Genomic DNA, 13,386 nt, shown 5'->3' with positions numbered 1-13,386 from the left:
CTTGTGTTCGAGTAACGGCCGGTCGTGCTCTCCTTGATGCTTGCGCCTTCCTCTTTGAGGTGATTGCCATTTGCTCCAAAAATTCCCAATCCTCATATTCATAGTTTGTGCCGAAAGTTCCATTTGTGATGGACATCAAATCTCGTGCATCTTCGGCACACAAACCTTCATGGAAAGCATTCATCAATTCCCAAAGCTCAATTCCATGATGTGGACAATTTTTGATCATCATATTAAAGCGCTCAAAGGCTTCATGGAACATTTCGCCTTGTTGTTGTTGGAAACTCCTCAACCCCTTCCTAGCATCATTGGTCTTTTGGGCGGTGTAGAATTCGTCTAAAAATGTTTGTTGCATTTCCGCCCAAGTGTAAATAGATGCCGAAGGCAAAGTGTAGAACCACTTCTTTGCCTTGTCCTCCAAAGAAAATTGAAATAATACCAACTTGATATCGTCGGCCGAAAAACCTTGACTCCCAAGAGTATTGCAAATTGAGTCATAGGCCTCCAAATGGAAATACGGCTCCTCCGTTGCTTGACCCTTGTATTTCGGCAAACTTTGTAAGGAGTTGGTCCTTACCTCAAATGTTCTTCCTTGATTGTTTTGAGGAATAACCACCGGTGAAGGATTGTGAGTAATCACCGGTCTAAAATGCGCTTCAATTCCCCTCGCATTTTCCCTAAGATGCCTCCTTGGCACACCAAATCGACCCCTTGGACGAACTTGACCCATTGGTCTTTGCATAGGTCCTTGTGGTGCATTCGGTTGTTGAAATTGTTGTTGTGGCACCGGTGGATGTTGAATTGGTCTTGGAAATTGTGGTTGCACATTTTGTGGTCGAACTTGTTGTAAAGGAACCGGACGTTGCAATTGTGGCCCTTGTGGCCTTGGCCGAATATGTTGAGGAATGAGTTGTTGTTGTTGTACTCCACCAACATTTGGAATGACTTGTACTTGGCCTTGCATATACCCGAATTCCCCTTGATCTCCATCACCCCCATAACCGTATCCTTCTTCATCAAAACCTTCAAATTCCTCATAACCTTCATCATACCCATCTCCTTGAATTCCCGATGATTGCCCAAATGGAATAGTCGAGTATTGGAAACCCGATTGATTTGGTGGTCGATACGGTGTAGCATGGACAATAGACGAAATTGGTGCCATCGTATGGCCCGAATATGATGGACCCGCACCCGGAAAAAAATGGGATAATGGTGGTATAGTAGTGGAAGGGTTAAAGGTGACGGTTGGTTCTTCTTGGGTAGTAATGGGTTGTGTGGTGTTGGTTGGTGTAACATGTTGAGGTATGGTGGGTTCGGTAGTATTTGGTGGAATGGTAGTGTTAAGTGAAGGTTGAGTGGATGTTGGTATGAATGATGAGGTAAATTCACCCGTAGTGGGTGGTGGTGGTGGTGGATCCATGTATCGAATTGGTGTAACTGGTGTTGTTGGTGAACTATTGATTGTATTTTCCCTTAGCAAAATTCTGTTTGCTCGCAAAGTTCGCTCGATTTCCGGATCAAACGCCAATGGTGATAGCTTGTGAGAGCTCCTAGTACGCATGCACCTGTAAATACCTGCACACTAACACACCTCGCGTAAACCAGAAAAATAACAAACTTAAAGCAAAAACAAAAATAACACACGTTGCGCACTACTCCCCGGCAACGGCGCCAAAATTTGACGTGATGTCGTGGTCACGCAAATTTAATCCCAATAACAACTATGTAAATAGTGGTAAGCGGGTATCGAACACAGGGAGTTTGTGGAAAATGTGTTATTTGAAAGTTATCTAAGTTAACTAAAAATTAAACTAATTGCAAGAAAAATAAAATTCACGAGTTGTTTGGATTTGATTGGTTTTAAAAACTAAGATTAATTAACTAATTTGCGAAATGAAACTTGAAGTTGTAAACAATTGAGAAATAAACGACTATCTTGTGTATCCGGTTTGCTTCAACTTTTGTGTTAATCATTTAACTAGAAAGAACTACATAGACATAGTTCATGCATAAACAATTGCAGTGATGAAAGGGGACGAAGTACTCAGATTCCGAGAACGTGAGGTTGTCACCCGATGATCAATCAACCCTTACCCAAACCTAACTATACCCATGATATCCCGATTGCCAACGGCACCAAGAACGTATGGTTTCTAATTAGTTTAAAATAAGAATCAACCTGTTACTAACACTTGACTACACACCATAACAATCAATTTAAATGAAAAGAGATTGATATTCTAGAAATGCAAATAAGAACACAAAAGTCTAAACAAACCTTCACCACAAGATAGTCATTAAAGTACCTAGCCACTCATGGCTTTAACACACATCATGACAAAATAGAAAATAACAAACAATGTTCCCAAGTTTCACCAACAAAGACAAGAAATATAGTGCAAAGATTCTTCCCAATTGATTCTCGTGAAAAGATTATGCCAAAGATGTGTTTCTTAACTCCCAAGTGCCTCCTAAATAGTCCCCCACTCGTTTCTTCTCATGTAGTAACCGACCAACATGATTAGCAATCATAAAATGTCTTAAAAATACTAATCAATGCATCGGTTACATTTGTTGTTCAATCGGCGCCGTAAGCTACGGCCTCCTGCCGTAGCTTACGGTGGGCAGTGGGTTCCAAGTCTTAGTCAGCGCCGTAAGATACGGCAGGTGGCCGTATCTTACGGTGAGCAGTTATTCCATACGCCTCATTGCTCCTGTTTTACGGTGCATTTTTCTTGTGGGTTATAGGGGCCGTAAGCTACGGCCTGGTGGCGTAGCTTACGGCTCTAAGTGATCTTTTGCTTCCGATTCCTCCATTTTCCTTGATTTCCACACATCTCGATCACGCCAACCTCTCGCATCCTTCAAGCTTCCTTAAACCCGCATTTTGTACACTTTAACACCTGCACCATCATAAACTTGTGATTACCTAATTCACGCAAATAACCGGATAAAATGTAGAATGTGCGTTATGTTTAAGCCTTTTAAGGGTTGTCCTACGGACCACCCGTCAATGAACCCTCCACAGGACGTGGTGGAGGTATGTCCTGAAGAAATGTGATAGGTAAGTCGGTGCGGTGAGCATCAAAGGAAGCTGAAACAGGGGCTACAGGTGGTGTAACAGGTACCACGAAAGGTGGGTAATCATCGTCATCATCTATCCACCCATTGCGGGTGTGAGTGTATCGTGGATCAATATGGTTCGCAAAAGGTGCACGGTCGAACATCACCGGCACTGGATCAGGAAGTGGGGCGACAACAGGATCCTCTAACAGAAGTGGAGCATCAACATGAGCATCAGCAACATGATCATCCACCAATGGTGGAGCAATAGCAGGATGTTCATCAACAGGTATATCATCAATGAAAGGAGCAACAACAGGTGCATCGGCATGAACAGGGTCATGCTCTAATGCGGGGTCAGGAGCAACTACTGGCTCAGGGGCCACAGCAGGCTCTGGATCAGCAAACTCCATCTCAAAATCAGCTGGGTCAGCAAACAAGGGATCGACAGGGGCTACAGGATCCTCCAAGGGCTGGTCTAAATGAACGAACTCAATGTCATGGTCTGGATCAAAACCAGGTGGAAAAACAGGATCTAATCATCATCAACATCATGATCGAACACAAAACTGTGCGCAGGAACCGGTGCAGCTGATGACGCCATGTCTGGGTCGGCGTCGTGTGAATGATCCTGCACTCCATGAGTGTGCGAAGGTGCGGATGCCACAGACTCAAAGGAGTCTGGAACAGGTGAATGAATGGGAGCCTCCTCTGCAGGAGCATCAGCAAGGAGTAGAATATCACCAGCAGCAATAAGGGCCTCACCCTCAACGTCATCCTCAAGTGGGTCCTCCTCAAACAAGTCGACATCGTCGTCGGAAACAATATCAAGAAGCATATCAATAACAGGATAAGTAGCAAGGGGCACAGGAGCAGGGATCACCGCGAGTGGCAAATCCCCAGCGATATGGCCATCAGCAGGCTCTGCTATGACATCAGGCAGCACAAAGGGCTGGAAGTCGTCATCGTCCGTGCTGGTAGTATCTGAAGTGTACAGCTCGTGCTCTGATGAAACTATGTCGTCTGATACTATAACCATGGGATCTGTAGTGTCTGACTCTCCAGTATCTGATGAAGGCATGATGTCTGTGACACAAACACACATAGGCACAAATAATCAATCATATAGTCAAATAAGCATGTTAGTCACCAATAAGCAATCAAGTAATCCTCCTAGTCCCACTAGACTACCTCCTAGCCTCTCAGACTTAATTTCCTAGTCTCTCAGACTACTCTCCTAGCCTCTCAGACTGAATCTCCTAGTCTCTCAGACTAACTCCCCCAGTCTCCCCGACTGAATCCCTAGTCTCCCCGACCAACCTCCCAGCCTTTAGGGCTGAACTCCCTTAATCTCCCCGACTGAATCCCTGGTCTCCCAGACCAAACCATAAATTTTAAGAAGGAAAAGTGCTCAACTTTTGTTTGTAAAAACGTTTTGTCCGGGATCTGGACGTAATGTATGCAATGTAAAAATGTTTTCGTGAGAGCCTTAGTGATCATAGTCTAGGCTCGAGAAGAATCCTAGTTCGCTATGATCAAAGCTCTGATACCAAGCTGTCACACCCTGGCTTTGCGGAAGCATGGGTTTATTTTGTGTGACTTCTTAATACCATAGCTTAATCACAACAAAGCTATATGAAAGTAAAACCATGAAGATCATCCATTGATTCAAGTTTGAAAAGTAAAATACCACAACATTGTTTTAACGTTGACACATGCAATGAAAATTCAGCACAACAAAATAAAATCTTGTTCATAAGACACAACCACAAACATAAAACAAACACAGCTTAAGACTTGCGACTCGTCCAGGCAAGAGCCACAACCCCTAAACTTGGATGACCTCATATCCCCTACGCAGCGTGTAGGCATAGCATACCTCGCCAGATCCCTAATTCCCTGAAATACATGTAAGTTGAAAAATCAACAAAAATGTTGAGCGAGTTCATGTAAAGTGAGTATGTAAAACCTTTGTAAGTATAAAAATCCTTGGAATGTAGCAATTAAGGAAAACTGAGATCACCATTGGTTTGCAAGGCCAATAACTATTTTCATTTATGCTTTGTTTTAGGGATTTGGAGAAATACTTAGATAACTATTTCGTATGTACTTTGCAAGTATTTGCGGTTTTTAACGTCTTGACATCATATATTTTAAGTGCCACTCCAGGAATATATCATACTTCCTTTACCAAAAATAATATTTACCCCAAAATATATGTTTTCAAACGTATTTTCCGGTTTATAAGTCTGATGGTATTTTGCTATGTTACATTATTTTGTCCTAAATAATATAACTAGTTCCCAAAATAATCAAAAATCACACAAGCATTTTTAATATCAATTATATATTCTAAATATATATTCATTCGCTTTTATTTTTGAAAACCCATCTCCGATACTTTGGAGTTTCGTAAAAAAAATATGGCGAAGTTTATAGTCGAACACAAGTCAGAAAGTATATTTGTTAGAAAAATAATTTTTCTAAGTCTTATGATTTCTAGAAAATTTCGCCATAGTTTCCCCTAAAACGGAAGCGTCCATGCTTATTAGCATATCGTTTTCTTTTTGAAATCATTCAACAATTTTCAACAATCAACTTTATAACATCAAAAGCAAAAATGTACTTGTTACATTCTAGTCATGAACTTGATATTTCCCGAAAGCGCGTAGTAACTTAGTGAATCCTTTAGTGGACTTAGTTACCCTCCGAAATGTATTTATTTCGTTAAAAATCACTTCTTTGAACAAGTTACGTTTTCACAACTTGTAAATAATATTTACAAAAACTATCTTCTTGAACTCCTCTTGTAAATAAAAGCTTTTTACATTCATTTTGTAAAAAAAAAATGTAAGTTTATGTAAAGTTATGATTTTTTTCCAAAAACCGCTTCTTTACTTGGTTTCTTTATAAAAGTTTCTTGTAAGACTTGAATCCTCATGATCACAACTTTACTAGTTTATTTATATTTTAAAAAAAAATATATATATTTTATTCAAGTTCATGGCTCACTAGAAGGTGGTTATTTTACTTAACATGTAACCACTTTCTATTTAGTTAAATCACCCTTCAAATTTTATCTAACCAAAACCATAGGGTGATTAACCCATATAACCAAGAATCAACATACAAACAACAACAAGTTTACTACAACATTATAACAACATCATCTCAACATTTTATATCTTCAAGTAAACCTTATGTCTAAACTTTTATATCCATGATTCTTGTTTCATAACTTCTAGTATTTTTGTTCTTGTGATTTAAACAATAAACATCATAATACATATCATAACTTTGCACAAGATGAAACAAGGTAAAATGAGACTTACTACTAGCTTCTAGCTAGGGAAGAATCTAGTGAAGAAATGTTGAGAAAAAGATGGTGAAAAAGCTAGAAACAAGCTCCCTTGAAAGCCCTTCAAGAAGCAACCTCTATGGATCAACTTTGAAGCTTTGAATGGAACTTGTTAGTGAAGAAGATGAAGATGTGAAAGTGATGGTGGTGGGTTCGGTTCTGAAGGACCGAAAATGAGAGAGAGGAGAGTGAGGATGGAGTGTAATCTTAGGTGTGATGATGAGATATCTAAGAACCATGCCTCTTATAATCATCTTTTCATTTTTTGGATACTTACACAAGCCAAATTAAATAAACAATTAGATAAAATCAAGTAGGAGATAGCAAGTATGGTGAACGATATGGGGGGTCCACAAGGACCGAAATTTCGGTGGGGGGGGGTCTTGAGGTAAGAATTGTAACTAGAATGCAAGTACTAGTTAGATGTGAGAAATGCGATGATATAAGTTAGTTTGATTATTTTTAGTGGGTGTTATGGCAAACGGGAACCATGACTAGCCAAAAATAATAAAACTATGTTATTGCCAAAAATTTAGTGTTCCGGGTATTATCCGGTTGGATATTAATCCGTTAAAGAGCTAATTAAGCATTTAGAGTGTCTTTAATATTATTTTTAGTGACACAATGAATTCCCAACACTTTGAAAAGTGTCTAGTGTTATTTTCCCATGTGTTTGCACTTTACTAGTTAAATAAAATGTTGAATTTTGTAATAAAGTGCAGGATTTTGTAGTTAGAGCATGTTTTAGGCACATCCGGTCACTATAATTATCACCTAGTGACGCAGTTTACAATCCTCACCTCCCTACACTCCCTACTGGTGTAGTAATCTATTCCCGGCTCATAATGGCCTCAGAGACAATGTCTGTCTAGTGCTGGCTATGTCAGCATGTTTACTGGGTTATCCGTTCATTGCGCTACTGTGCTTTTGTGCATCAAGTTCGTTACTATAGCTCTGTGTAGTAAATGGAGTGACAGTAATAAAGTATGATGCATGTATATGTATGTATCAGAAATCAAGTAGCAGTTTAACCACAATTGTAAGCAAGCACAGTAATTAAGCATTAATTAAATATTAATTAATTCGTACGAATACCTGATTTGGTGAGGGTTGTCACATGAGATGCGATTGCGATGAGATAGCGTTAAGTAGATTAGCGATTAAACTGCGACTATTGCAATGTAATACAACTAAAGTAATAAAAGTAAAACGTATCGATTAACAAGTCAAAGAGTACAGTCAATAATTAAGCAAGGAATGACAAATCGAATTAGCTTTCTTCCTTTGAGTTTGACTTTGACTTTGACTTGTACTTTGACTTCAAAACGCGGGTTGTTACAGCCTCCCCGACTTTAGGGAATTTTGTCCCGAAATTAGGATGCAGGCGTAACGAATAGCTGTGGATACTTAGCCTTCATGTCACTTTCGACTTCCCAGGTGAACTCTACGCCACGTTTGCCTTCCCAGCGAACCTTCGCTATGGGAATGCGTGAGCGTCTGAGCTTCTTGGTTCCTCGATCCATGATCTTGACAGGCTTTTCCACAAAGTGTAATGTTTCGTCCACTTGTAGATCCTCAAGTGGCACATGTAAATTCTGCTCAGCAAGACACTTTTTGAGGTTCGAAACATGGAATGTCGGGTGGATGTTGCTAAGTTCCTCCGGTAGTTCGACTGTAGGCCACCTTGCCAATTCTCTCCAGAATTTTGAAGGGTCCAACATATCGAGGCGTGACCTTCCCTTTCTTGCCGAATCTGATCACCCCCTTCCAAGGTGAAACCTTTAGGAGTATGTGATCGCCAACGTCAAATTCAAGGGGCTTGGGGCGTCTATCGGCGTAACTTTTCTGACGACTCTGATCTTTCAGCAGATTGTCTCAAATTTGGAGGATCTTGTCAGTCGTTTCTTGCAGCAGCTCAGGACCGGTAATTTGCGCATCTCCGATCTCATGCCACACAATAGGCGATCGACATTTTCTTCCGTATAGTGCCTCAAATGGTGCCATTTGAAAGCTAGAATGATAATTGTTATTGTACGAGAATTCGACCAAAGGTAAGTGCGCGTCCCAATTACCATCGTAATCTATGACACACGAGCGAAGCATGTCCTCAAGGGTACGGATCGTTCTTTCAGTCTGACCGTCGTTTTGGGGATGGAAAGCGGTACTTAGATTGAGAGTAGTACCGAGAGCAGATTGAAGCATTTCCCAAAGACGCGAGGTAAACCGACCATCATGGTCAGAGATGATATCACGAGGCGTCCCGTGTCGACAGATGATTCATCGGTGTAGATCCGTTCTGATCATTCTACCTTAAAGTCTTCTCATATCAGCAGAAAATGAGCAGATTTAGTAAGACGGTCCACAATAACCCAGATGCTATCGTGACCTGACGGCGTGCGGGGAAGTTTCGTTATAAAGTCCATGGCTATATTCTCCTATTTCCACATAGGGATCTCGGGTTGCACGAGTAAGCCAGAGGGTCTTTGCTGTTCAGCCTTGACTTTCGAACAAGTCAGGCACTTCGAAACATAGATAGCGATATCTTTCTTCATTCCAGGCCACCAGTACCGTAGACGAAGGTCATGGTACATCTTGTCGGCACCGGGATGAATGGAATATCGAGACTTGTGCGCTTCAATCAACAATATATCTTGGAGGTTATTGCGACTCGGAATCCAGATGTGATCTAGATAGTAGTAGATACCGTTTGATTCGGTGACAAAGTGCGACTGAGCACCACACTTTTGCATTTCCTCTCGTAAGGTATTCTCAATGAAACAGGCATGCTGAGCGTCACGAATCAAATCTTCGAGGTCGTGCTGGGCGTGAGTATTACGAATGCTATGCAAATAGCTTCGTCGGCTTAGAGCATCGGCCATGACATTTGCTTTGCCAGGGTGGTAACGAATCTCACAGTCGTAATCGTTAAGAAGTTCAACCCATCGGCCTTGGCGCATATTCAGTTCTTTTTGGTTGAGGATGTGTTGTAGGCTCTTATGGTCTGTGAAGACCATACACTTGGTACCGTAAAGGGAGTGTCGCCAGATCTTCAACGCAAAAACAACTGCACCAAGCTCGAGATCGTGGGTTGTATAGTTCTTCTCGTGGATCTTGAGCTGACGAGAGGCGTACGCGATAACCTTGTCACGTTTCATAAGAACACAACCGAGACCGAGGTTAGAGGTATCGTAGTAGACAACGAAGTCATCGTTTCCATCGGGTAACGCGAGGATAGGAGCATTGCAGAGCATATGCTTGATGTCACACCCCCAAAATCCACCTGCGGAGTATCACCGCTTGGGAGCGTGACTGACCAGGATCAAGCCACCAATCATATAGAACAATATATATAGTAAAAGTAATTGCTATTAAACCAAACCAAATCCATATGAAAGGTGTTCCAAAACATAAGTAAGTTATCATTGTTTAGCGGAAGCGTATAAATAAAACTCATCATAATAAAGTATCAAATGTCATAAGTGTTTAACAAGACAATCACGATCCAAGCCCACAACGACCAGCTCCTCCCTGTGCAAGCTCCATGTACCTAACGACCTGCAAGGCATGTAACAGAGGATCAACAACTAGTTGAGCGAGTTCACAGAAAGTAAGTGCGTAATAGTAAGTTCGTTTGTAACATGTGGCTCTACTGGGCCGATAGTACGTTCTATTGGTGGGGGCTTCCCATGTTGTATAACCACTAGACTATTCGTGACCATAAGTGTTCTACATATCCCGAGAACAGTAATACGTACAAGTTCACGTAGGTTTTACGTGAGTATCCTTCACAACCGAGGATAGGGGTACACGGGGGTTTACGTAGGTTTTACGTAAGTGCCAGACACAACCGAGGCAGTAGTGAGTATATGTTCACATAGGTTTTACGTGAGTGTCCTTCACAACCTGAGGACAGTGAGTAGCATAAGTATACGTAGGTTTTACGTATGTGTCCTGCACAACCGAGGACGATGGTATGGTAGTCTAGTAACAGTGTATGTACGAATCTATTCAATCTCATTCCTTCAATCCCATTCCCAAGCCCTGGGAATCCCATGCCTTAGTAAGAGTGTGAACTCACCTTGGTTTGCTCGGTATGTTATTGCTTCTAGGGTTAATTAAATGTCTATGTCCCTTACACACGACCTAGGATACATTGCACATGATTCGATGTAAGGATTACATTCAATTAGGGTTTACAAATCCTTGATATTCAAGCAACTGTGTCTTGTGTGTTTATTGTGTACATGATGATATCACATAGAATGTTCACGCATGCAGGATCATACAGTTGCATTCACTTCATACAATCATATATCGAATCATTTAGTTATATGCAGAAATGAACAGTTGCATGCAATTATATACAGAAGCATTCGGAAAGCTTAATTACTGGTGTTTTTCATAATCCAAAACCCTTATTTATTTATTCATACGTACAGAATCAATAACTTTAACAACACAACCCACTTAAATCAGGGTTACACACTTAACGGAACGAATAGAACTTGGTCATGCATCATGTACAAAGCATACATAAGTCAGACTATCATTACACATAAAATTCAGACAGGGCCTTGCCCTTAAAACTCGGACAAGAAGTGGGGGGGGGGGTTCCCCTGTTTAAAAGTCGGACTGGGGGGTTTGGGGTTGAAACTCGGACAACATGGGTGAGGGGTAAAAAGTCGGACATGGGGGGTGTTGTCACAAAACTCGGACCACCCCTTTCAAAAACTCGGACCACCCTTTCAAGGGTTTAAAGGTCGGACTAAGCACAACCCCCACAAACTCGGACCACATAAGGTTTATTCAGAAGTTCGGACAACCCTCAACACTTATAAACTTCGGACTACTACACACCTTTAAAGATCGGACAAGGTAGAAATTTATGAAACTCGGACCATGTTATGCTTTTCACATAAAGTTTGGACAAAGGGATGTTAACAAAAGTTGGACCTTTACCTCTCATAAAGGTCGGACTATGTTTTATTATAAATGAAAGTCGGACTTATGCTTAATTAATAAAACTCAGATAAACATAAATCCAAAACTCAGACAGTCTCATTCATGCACAAAACTCAGACGACTCAACAAACATACGAATGTTCCTGTTCATCGAGATTGTATCAGTTACATTTTTAGTTTTTCATACGATCAAGAACCCTATTCAATCTTACATATGCAGAATTCATAAGCAATCAATCGATGATTACAACAATCATTATGTGAACAATCTTATCGGCATACAACTAGTCAATCATCATAATCACAATATTCAGCATCACATTAACAATTACAGTACTTAGCATGTGAAGAACTAGGGTTTTCAAGAATTACAATAATCAAGAATTGATACAATCAAACTATCAATTAGGGTTTACAAGTATTACAATAATCAGTAAACAATTACCTTGAATGATTCTAGAGAAATAAAGGAATCAAGCGTGATGACTATCTTGTGCCAATGATGATGGTGGTGATGATTGCCAGAGAAAAGTACGTGCTTGGATTTTTGTGAAAATGATAAGTGAACAAGGGATTAGGGTTAAGTATAGTTTAAGTTTCACTAATAACTCTATACACCCTTAATTATTGTATTTTACACTAGTACACCATCTCAAACAGTTTCACAGTTTCACCACCAAGTTTATGCATTTAACAACTTTATCACAATTAACACATAACCATGCACAATCACACAATACACTTCATTGTATCAAAACGTATACAATTCCATAGCCAATTATTTGTGCAATTAAACAACTAAACAATACATGATCGTGCAATAAATGCAAAATAGGAAATCTTGGAAATTCGAGTTGTCACATTATCCCCAACTTGAAAGAAATTTCGTCCTGAAATTTAGCATGCGGTTACTGAGGAAGCTAGGTAAGTTGTATCGTTTACTGATTTTCCTGGGGTGTCACACTTGAGAGTCTGAAAGGCAATCTCTTATTCAGTTCCCCAAACAAAAGGCTTGCCTTTGTGCATCAAAGAAGTAAGCTGAACGGCGATTTTAGAGAAGTCAGCAATGAATCGACGGTAGTAGCCCACCAATCTGAGGAACGAACAAACATCGGATGGTGACTTTGGTGTAACCCAACTCTTTACAGCTTCGATCTTCGCGGGGTCGACGTGTATACCTTGACTATTGACGATGTGACCGAGGAATTGAACCTCCTCTAGCCAAAATTCGCACTTGGAGAACTTGTCGTAGAGTCGATTCCCTTGGAGTAATTCGAGAACCAAACGTAGATGTTGCGTGTGCTCGGCTTTTGACTTCGAATAGATCAGGATATCATCGATAAACACGATGACGAAATGGTCAAGAAATGGTTTGCACACACGGTTCATCAAATCCATGAAAACCGTAGGTGCGTTGGTTAAACCAAAGGGCATTACGACGAATTCATAATGGCCGTATCGGGTTTGGAAAGCGGTTTTGGGTATATCTTCCTCCTGGATTCGTAACTGGTGATAGCCTGAGCGTAAATCGATCTTCGAGAAGCACGTAGCACCTTGCAACTGGTCAAACAAATCATCGATTCATGGCAGGGGATAATGATTCTTGATAGTCAGCTTATTCAATTCCCTATAATCGATGCACATCCGGAACGACCCGTCCTTCTTTTTGACGAAAAGAACCAATGCACCCCAAGGAGAGGTGCTAGGGCGAATGAAGCCTTTGTCAAGTAATTCCTAGAGTTGACTCGAGAGTTCGCGCATTTCAGACGGAGCGAGGCGATTAGGAGATTTAGCAACAGGATTAGCTCCAGGAATGAGGTCGATTCGCAATATCACGACTCGGGGGTAAACCAGGTAAATCATTAGCAAAGACTTTAGGAAAATCACGAACCACAGGCACCTTATCCATTGCCTTCTTTTCCTTTTCCTCCGCTACTACGATGTGTGCCAAGAAAGCTTGGTATTCCTTTCGGAGACACTTGCTCGCTTGTATACACAAC

General features: G+C 40.9%; 1 non-coding gene across 1 annotated transcript; it reads left to right on the top strand.

Moving 5' to 3' along the window:
- The first annotated feature begins 200 nt into the window (after positions 1 to 200).
- LOC118481510 lies at positions 201 to 306 on the top strand. Its single transcript, XR_004865719.1, has one exon. It is a non-coding gene; the product is annotated as a small nucleolar RNA R71 (small nucleolar RNA).
- The last annotated feature ends 13,080 nt before the right edge of the window (positions 307 to 13,386 follow it).

Source organism: Helianthus annuus, chromosome 8, assembly GCF_002127325.2.
Source record: "Helianthus annuus cultivar XRQ/B chromosome 8, HanXRQr2.0-SUNRISE, whole genome shotgun sequence".
Lineage (NCBI taxonomy): Eukaryota > Viridiplantae > Streptophyta > Magnoliopsida > Asterales > Asteraceae > Helianthus > Helianthus annuus.
The sequence above is the reverse complement of the archived record's forward strand: the minus strand, read 5'-3'. Positions and strand labels throughout refer to the sequence as shown.